The sequence below is a fragment of the Triticum aestivum genome, chromosome 7B (assembly GCF_018294505.1).
Source record: "Triticum aestivum cultivar Chinese Spring chromosome 7B, IWGSC CS RefSeq v2.1, whole genome shotgun sequence".
Lineage (NCBI taxonomy): Eukaryota > Viridiplantae > Streptophyta > Magnoliopsida > Poales > Poaceae > Triticum > Triticum aestivum.
Window position 1 is genome coordinate 624,960,141 of NC_057813.1, and position 9,315 is coordinate 624,969,455.

At 43.4% G+C, this 9,315-nt stretch overlaps 1 long non-coding RNA gene across 1 annotated transcript in view; it reads right to left on the reverse strand.

The window, feature by feature from the left end:
- LOC123159908 (uncharacterized) overlaps positions 1–5,871 on the reverse strand; it is a 27,585-nt gene extending 21,714 nt beyond the window's left edge. Inside the window, exons 1-9 of the long non-coding RNA XR_006479916.1 lie at positions 5,737–5,871; positions 4,859–5,656; positions 4,693–4,777; positions 4,425–4,571; positions 2,877–4,220; positions 1,676–1,763; positions 1,520–1,600; positions 1,350–1,431; positions 493–1,235 (exon numbers count right to left, since the gene is read on the reverse strand). This is a non-coding gene — a long non-coding RNA (uncharacterized lncRNA). The remainder of the gene's footprint in view (positions 1–492; positions 1,236–1,349; positions 1,432–1,519; positions 1,601–1,675; positions 1,764–2,876; positions 4,221–4,424; positions 4,572–4,692; positions 4,778–4,858; positions 5,657–5,736) is intronic.
- Positions 5,872–9,315: the final 3,444 nt, after the last annotated feature.

Genomic DNA, 9,315 nt, shown 5'->3' on the forward strand with positions numbered 1-9,315 from the left:
AAAAAACAAAAACCCCAGCCATTGGAATGCTGACGCGTGGATGCCTTTTGGTCCCGATTGGTACCACCAACCGGGACCAAAGGCCCCCTGACTGGGCTCGACGCACAGGGCCACGTGGAGGCACATTGGTCCCGGTTCGTGTTTGAACCGGGACTAATGGGTGGAGGTATTAGTAACGACCCATTAGTCCCGGTTCATGAACCGGGACTAAAGGCCCTTACGAACCGGGGCTATTAGGTGTTTTTCTACTAGTGAAACCCAATAATTGCGATGAAAGAATGTGGGTTCCTGGTGGTGCAGAACATCGCTGGGAGAGGACCTGAAGGCAGAGCACATGAAAACAACGACCGGCACCGTCCTAACCTATGAAGCACTAATACGGCGATACGGGCACGACAATACGGGATACAACAATTTTTAGAAACAGCAATATGGCAATACGGCAAGTATATATAAATAATAATATTAAATGACATGTGATAGAAAACTAACATGAAAAAATATGTGAGATGAGATCAAAATACCACCCCATTGTCTGCCTGATTGCCTCCATGCCTCTTTTCTTTTCTAGTCTTCAATGATCATCCATGTCCTCAACTCCTCATGGTGTATACAAAATAGAAAATACATCACATGATATTAGACTTGATAATACGAGATAGACAAGCAAGAAAAGTGGAAAGCAGTAAACAAGTTGGCTTGTAGCATACCGTATGAATATATAGTTCCTTGTTCCAACAAGTTTCAATTCTGAATTCTCAGTGGCCATAGACAAATAAAGCAAAAGTTCACTAAGGTAACATCATAAATAGGAAGATCCATAGTCAAACCATGCACCAAGGAGCTACAGGCAGAAGTTATGGTTAGTATTGGGCTTGTACTGGGCTGGTCATATCCTAGCCGTGTCGTGGATGGTGAACAGTACGCATCAGCATTTTTTCTTAAAAAAGAAAATCAAAAAGCACGATACTCTGGCGATACGCATATTGCGGCCGTATCAGCTGTTAGGAATAGCAACTGTGCGAGACGGGATCAATGTACGGAATACCGTCGAAAGACTCCTCTCACGGCTTCCGTGTGCGGCGGTGACCGCTCTACGTCGACTCCCCCAGTGGCTTTCACATCGACGACATACAGGACGGGGATACATCGATTTTGCATGTATTGGTGCTTCGTAGGTCCTAACCCACCAGCAGCTATACTCCTCCTTGATTCCACCCCCGCCAAGGTCCTCCCTGATTTTGGTAATAGAATGTAAAGGGACAAAATAATTAAAATAAGACAACTCGATAATTCAAGGCTAAAAGGGGATAGTTTAAAGTCAATAGTTTGTACTTAATTCATAATACCTTCTAAACTGCATAATCTAAATGGAAGTATTAGCTTTTGTTTTGATGTACCACTTCGTAACATCTTTCTTGGACCAGGACCCTTTTCGAACCAATCAGAACCAAAAATGATCAGAAACAGATATATACAATTTTATGAACAAAATAAATAATGATATGTGCTGCCTTACCAGGTTCGAATTCATCTCCCACAATCTCAGTACTTCCTCATTCATCTCCATTCTCCAGGGATGATTCATGCATTTACAGTCCTAATACACATACTTTTAGGGCCATCAAATCCTAGAAATTACAGAACTAAGTGATGGGTTATTGCATAAACTAACCTGGCCCGTTAGTCATTGCAAATTTGTCAGGTGAAGAATCTCTGAACCAATATATGATAAACTCAGGTCCACGGCCTCCTAGAATTCCCTGAAGAAATGGACAGAATCAGGAAGAGGCTTTGCGAGATGAAGAGGGGTCCTTATTGCTATTCCCCGAAGAAATTGAGAGTCTCACGCAGTTTGTACTGAATCTGGTATAGATGAACATTGTGCTCAATTGCAGTTCGTACTAAATCTTGTATAGATGAATATAGATGAAGAGAAAAGAGAGGACAAGATGGCTCACGCAGATGGTGTCGGCAGCAGCCAGCAAATCCCAGGGAGTAAGGCGTCCGTGTCGGGGGCGTGTGGGCCCCCTGCCGAGAGGAAAATCGGCGGGCGGCCGGCGCGACTTGGAGCCGTTGGTGCACCGGATCTGCCGCCGCGAGCTCGCTGCCAGGGTCGGTGTCGGCATCCCATCTGCCCATTCCCTAGGCCCAGGGTTGATCCACCAGGGGCTGCATCGCGCACAGATCCGGCTTTGGGTGTGCGTGCTTCAGGCGACGACGGAGGGCGCGTGCGGCTATAGAGCGATTGCGGTTGGGAGGAGCCGATGAGAGCCGCGGCAAGGCGAGGCGTTGCAGGCGGGAGGGCGGCGCCGACGTGAGGCGTGACCATCTATCACAACGGACGCGGTTGCGCAGAGGGAGCAACAGAGGAACACAGGGCGGCGAGGCGCCCATGCACCAGAGGAAGCAACGACAGGGTCGAGGGCGGCGACCCACTCGTAGGAGAGGACAGTGGCTAGATGGGAGAGGCGAGGGAAGATGGGAAGAGGAGACGTGCGCGAGGGGCTCAGGGAGGAAGTTACAGTGAGGATGAAAAGGTACGGGATTAAGGGTGACAAGGTGGAAGAGTTTACTACGTCCACAGGGTCATATGGAACAGGTATATCTCACCGGCATGGATGATTGCTTTTCTTGATGGCCCTAACATTGAGTTTGCTTCTCAGCACAGACAGTAGCTATTTCTATTATGGAACGATGCTTGCTTCTTGTGTTAAAATGACAGCGTGGCTTTATTTATGCTGAATAATCATCAGGAATTTATTTAAAGAATAATCATATAGGTATTTCAAGGTCGTCCACATACATATTCAGCTCATCTCTTGACAAAAAAAATGTTCTGGCGATAAATATTTAATAGAATATGAACATTTTACCTCTAAACTTATCCAAATAGATATCATCTTCTTCAGTAATAGCACATTGATGTTTCATGGCTTCTTGCCACCATCAACTGTCTTGCTTTCTAGGTGTAGTAGCAATACTGGGCAATTTTACAACTCAGTGTCATTTTGTATCCAGTTTGTAGCTCAAAATTCTGATCACTGATAGGAACAGACAGAAATGGGTGCATCATGTGAAACTAATACTGAAAATGATGGCATCTCAGCTTTCATTAGAATAGAGCAGTGGCGAAACACTATTATTAGTTTACAACAACAACAAACAGAAAAATCAAGTAAATAAGTTCTCAGCTTAATGGACTATTTTAGAATCGATCAAATCTGGTTAGAGCTCATGCTCTTTTTATGTGGACATGCATGTTAGCGTAGGTTATGCAACTTAAGAGGATCCAAGCTGGTATAATAACTCGATGGATATGTTGTGATAATATAACCTACATCTAATGGTCGATTTCCTTTCTCCAATGCCTAAACTGTATTGGCTATTAGCATGAGACGGAAAAGGATAAATAAGCAGAACGCTTATATTATACACAATAGACATGCATCAATTAATACCAAAATAAGACCATTGTCCAGGTCGAAATACATATATAAGCTTTTGAGAAAAACCTCGAATAATTCCCCCCAAAAAACCCTCCAGTAAGATCTATAAGTCTATACAAAAATAAAAATAACACAACCTCATTTGTTTGCCAAAATAATTAAGGATCTGCAAGAAATAGTAAAAAGGTTGGGAAGTCAAGGCACATCACATTCGCAACTTTGCCTCGACAGTGGCAATGTTTGCTCTCCTGTGAAAGACTCCATGCAAATTTCACCTGAGACCTGCAAGACATTAACAAAAGCCTAAAAACTCAAGTAGGATAAAATTTGGGTAACCTTTTTTTAGGGAGTAAAATCATGTAAACTTGCTGCAAGACTGAAATAATATTTAAGTGAAACCTCATAATCAGCATGTCTAGGATTATAAGCCTACAGAACATTACAAAAAATGAGACAAATGTTTTCTGCTTGACAAAACTAACCCATCGGTCAACATCATCTCGCTTCCAAACCTTCTGTCAACAATGACTCAAATCTTGATATAATGGCAATTGTTGTACACTAAATCATGAGAGGCCTACGCAATTTTCTATGTACTGGTAGTTGAGATGAGCAATTCTTACACCAGTTCCTCACACCAGCCACGATCAGGGGGCAACCGCAATGGCCACCATGCACCTACCATACTGGTCGCGAACCTAAAATTAAGAAATTATCACGGGGACGTACGACAGCAACGGCCACTACACATCCACCATACTGGGCGTGAGCCTGAAATTAGGAAAGTGGAGACACCAAGAATTAGATTTCACTCAGTTCATCACAGGGTATGATATATTGTTCTTTGGGCAGCATCAACCCGACTAACAACAGGCGTAGGAAGAACTATACAAAGCAAACAGACAAAATATAAAATGAGGCAAGCACATCGAACCATATAAACAATTAGTAAGAAGTGCAAAAAGATAAACACACCAGAAGGAGTCGGTCCACGCGAGGAACCAGACAACCAACCAGTAGTGAAATTTGGACGATACAGAACTTCCACATCAGATGCAACTCTAACAACAACAAGACAAGGATCAATCAATTCTTCTAGCGCAGGCCAAACATTCCTTCCAACTGCAAGAATCAATAAATTGGCTAGGAAGATTAGAAAAAACTAAAGCTAAAGAAGGTTAAAAAAGAATCTAAACAAATATCAAGAATAATACTAAAGCATAGCCGCATGCCAAACACCCACCAAACGATGGATCTACATAACGTTTCCCACTGCGAATATCTTGTCATTCCTGGATGTTGTCATCGCGCCTCATCAGCCCTCAAACCTAAAAACACACGTCACCATGAAGACAATAAAAAAGACTACAAAAATCAACAAATCATAGTCCATAAAGAACAATACTCACCAGGAGTAGAAGCACCCGCAGCAGCCAACCCCCATCAGAAGCACCAACCGAAGAAGAGGAGCCCAAGGACGTTGAACGAACACACCGGAAGCATGTGCAACAGCACGAACCATACCAGAGAGCACACACACAAGTACACAGGAGAGAAGGAACAAAGAACTACTTATAGGAAGGGAAAAGGGGAGAGGAAATAAAATGAAACACACCGGAAGAACCCAGAACACAACGTGTGCAGCGATGGAATAGAGAAGGAACTCCAAACAGGCAAACATGACCACATGCATGCATGCAGTCAAACTGTTTTTTTCACATGAGACAAAATCAGCCCATACAACCAGCCTATACTAATGCACCTCTAGAAGAAACACGTACATGCAAGCTGATTCTGCTGAATTCGGAACCTTCTAGGAGAGCCCACAACCTCCATCCAACAGTAAACAAAATGTGCTTAAAATACCAAGCAAGAGATTGACCACATCCTGGGAAGCCACCGTGCACATGCGTCGTTCAATCAGCAGGGGTGAATTTTTTTAAAAAAACCAAGAAAAATCGAACCCTTAAGGATCAACCAATTCTTCAAATGTAGGCCGAACATTCCTTCCAACCGCAAAAATCAATAAATCAGCAAGAAATATTGGAGAAAATTAAAGCAAAAGGATATATAAAACAAGAATGCGGACAAACAACAATAACAAAAAACACATGCCAAATACCCACCAAACAATGAATCCAGAGGATGTCTCCCATGACGAATATCTTGTTCCTAGCGTCCCCACCGCGCCTCATCAGCCCTCAAACCTAAAATCACACAGCATCATCAACACAACAAAAAAGACTAAAAAAATCAGCAAATCATAGCCCGAAAAAACAATACTCACCAGGATTAGTACTATCCTCAGTAGCCAACCTCCCATCAGGAGCACCAACGGAAGAAGAGAAGCCCAAGGACGTCCAAGAAACGCGCCGAGAACCATGTGCAACAACACAGACCGTAACAGAGAGCAAACACACAAGAGGTACACATGAGAGAAGAACATAGCAAGCAGCTATTTATAGGCAAGCAAAGAAGAACCCAGAACACACACGTGTGCAAAGGTGAAACCCCAACATGCAACGTGGACAGATGCATGCATGCATGGCCATGCAGCACACAAAATAAAAGCAAACGTGGATAGATGCATGCATGCATGGCCATGCCGCACACAAAACAAAAGCCGCCCATACAGTCAATATATTTTTCTCACATGAGACAAAATTAGCCCATGCACTCAACCTATCTTTTCACATGAAACAAAATCAGCCCATCAAATCAAGTTATTTTTCCACATGAGACAAAAAAAGCCCATACAATCAGCCCATACTAATGCACCTCTAAAAAAATAGGCACGAACCAGGAGAGCGATCAACACTTCATAGAAAACCACCATGCACACATGTCGCTCAACCGGTAGGGGGGAAAAATCTGAAAAAATCAGAAAAATCGAACCCTTACGGGCCTAGTCTTCTTAGTATGCGTGGGATTAATGGATTGTTGTTGCCCTCAAACACGTCGAGTGGCAATGGTGGATGCGTAAAACACGTTTGATAGATTGAAATGATTTAGACCATTCGATCACATTATTTGATGGATGAGATGAATTGGTTCTCCGTCCTTTCGTGCTTTTATATGGGTAGTAGATCAGTCATTTTCAAACCTGTTTTAGAATATCAATGGAAAGATTCCACACTCCACCACGTGCTCCCGTAGGTTGTAGATCAATTAGATTTTCCTATATCTTCTTCATAACGGATAGTTTCAATTTGTTATGTGGCTTTTCTTTCCTTTTTTTTTCTCCATTATATCCCGAGTCAATCTGCTTCTGCACAACGCTTTGCAACCTCCTGTACTGCACCAACAGCCTCGTGCACTTGGACTGTCCCATGGCCTCTGCCAGCGGAGTCGCCACACGCAACTGGCCGGCAACAGCACTTTTTCCCTAGCGCGTCAGCACCTAGCCTTGCCCGACCAATGCTGTAGTGTGGCGGCATTTTCTATTTGACGCTGAAAACGACGGTTAAAGAATATTTCGCCAACCGACGCTCACCCCCCGCGCGTTGGACCGGCCTATTTGTTTTTCTCTTTCTACCTTTGCTGTTAAAAACTAAAAAATATGGCGCGGCGCTGGTTTACATAAAAAAACACTCCGTTAGTGGTGGACAATAGTACCCAACTTGGAAATCGCACGAGTTGGGCAAACCCTATTTGGCGCTGCAGGCGCCGGTTACTATTGTTTCTGCAAACTGGCGCCCGCAGGTGATACGTCTCCGTCGTATCTATTTTTCCAAACACTTTTGCCCTTATTTTAGACTCTAACTTGCATGATTTGAGTAGAACTAACCCGGACTGACGTTGTTTTCAGCAGAACTGTCATGGTGTTATTTTTGTGCAGAAATAAAAAATTTTAGAATGACCCGAAACTCCACGAAAGTCATTTTTTGAATTAATAAAAAATATTGGCGAAAGAATCAAGGCCAGGGGGCTCACACCCTATCCACGAGGGTGTGGGCGCCCCCCCCTAGGGCGCGCCCCCTGCCTCGTGGGCCCCCTGGTGCTCCACCGACCTCAACTCCAACTCCATATATTCATGTTCAGGGAGAAAAAAATAGAGAAGAAGGATTTATGATACGGAGCCGCCGCCAAGCACTAAACTCTCTCGGGAGGGCTGATCTGGAGTCCGTTTGGGGCTCCGGAGAGGGGAATCCGTCGCCGTCGTCATCATCAACCATCCTCCATCACCAATTTCATGATGCTCACCGCCGTGCGTGAGTAATTCCATCATAGGCTTGCTGGACGGTGATGGGTTGGATGAGATTTACCATGTAATCGAGTTAGTTTTGTTAGGGTTTGATCCCTAGTATCCACTATATTATGAGATTGATGTTGCTATGAATTTGCTGTGCTTAATGCTTGTCACTAGGGCCCCAGTGTCATGATTTCAGATCTGAACCTATTATGTTTTCATGAATATATGTGAGTTCTTGATCCTATCTTGCAAGTCTATAGTCACCTATTATGTGTTATGATCCGTTAACCCCGAAGTGACAATGATGGGGATACTTACCGGTGATGACCGTAGTTTGAGGAGTTCATGTATTCACTAAGTGTTAATGCTTTGGTCCGGTACTCTATTAAAAGGAGGCCTTAATATCCCTTAGTTTCCATTAGGACCCCGCTGCCACGGGAGGGTAGGACAAAAGATGTCATGCACGTTCTTTTCCATAAGCACATATGACTACTGTTACAATTACTACAAAACTGCTACTATTACTTTTGCTCCTATTACCGTTACTTCCGTACTACTTTACTACTAAATACTTTGCTGCAGATACAAAGTTATCCAGGTGTGGTTGAATTGACAACTCAATATTTTTTGGCTCCCCTTGTGTCGAATCAATAAATTTGGGTTGAATACTCTCCACTCGAAAATTGTTGCGATCCCCTATACTTGCGGGTTATCAAGACTATTTTCTGGCGCCGTTGCCGGGGACAGGGGCGGAGCCAAGATTTGAACATGAGGGGGGCGAGAAAAATAATGATCGCTCAAGAGACGCGTTACAAGAATATAGTCTGAAAATATGACACTTATATGAATGTCCCGCCATATATTTCTGTAATGTAAAGAAAAATATACATTTCTATTAGTTCAAATTTTGGTCTACATGAACCATGGTCGAACATGTTGATTATCCAATCGGATGAAAAATAAATACTCGTATATTGGAGTCGGTGATGCTATCGTGTATGGCTGATAAGGGCCCTCGGAAATAGAGAAGACGTGCAAACATTAAAAGAAAGGTGAAATTGGATGTACAATTCAAAATCTTATTGCATCCAATTAGTGAATCGAACCTTTGACTTATTCTTTGAGCAAAAGAGGGGTTTCCAGTTCACTAAGAAATAGTCCTATAATCTCTAATGTGTAATCGATCTAATAACTTATTCTTTGAGCAAAAGAGGGGTTTCCCCTCTGATTTCATATATTGACCAAACACGAATAGAGAACATCATCCAGCTCAGGCGAGGTAAATCTCCAAGCAAACAAAGATCCAAAGTGACAGGAAATATTACAAACTAGGCCATCTAGCAGCCACCGACTCCCAGACTACAAACTACTCCAAGATTAGTAGCTTGCGGTTGTATGATGGCGTACCTTGAAGTGGAGGTATGAATGTATGATTCCAAGATTGATCCGTGAAGCAGCTGACCTGCCGCGGATTCGATCGTCGGAGTGGTTCTCAATTTTAACGAGAGGGGCAGGCAAAGCCGTGAGGCGGCGGCGAAAAAGGATGCACGAAGCCACGAACGAAAGGAAACCGTCAATCTGGACGAAGCTACTAAATCTGAGCGGCTGCACATTAGGAATTCCTATTTTCGTGGTGTGTACGACTAAGCGATTCTGTAGTACTGGGCCTTTAGT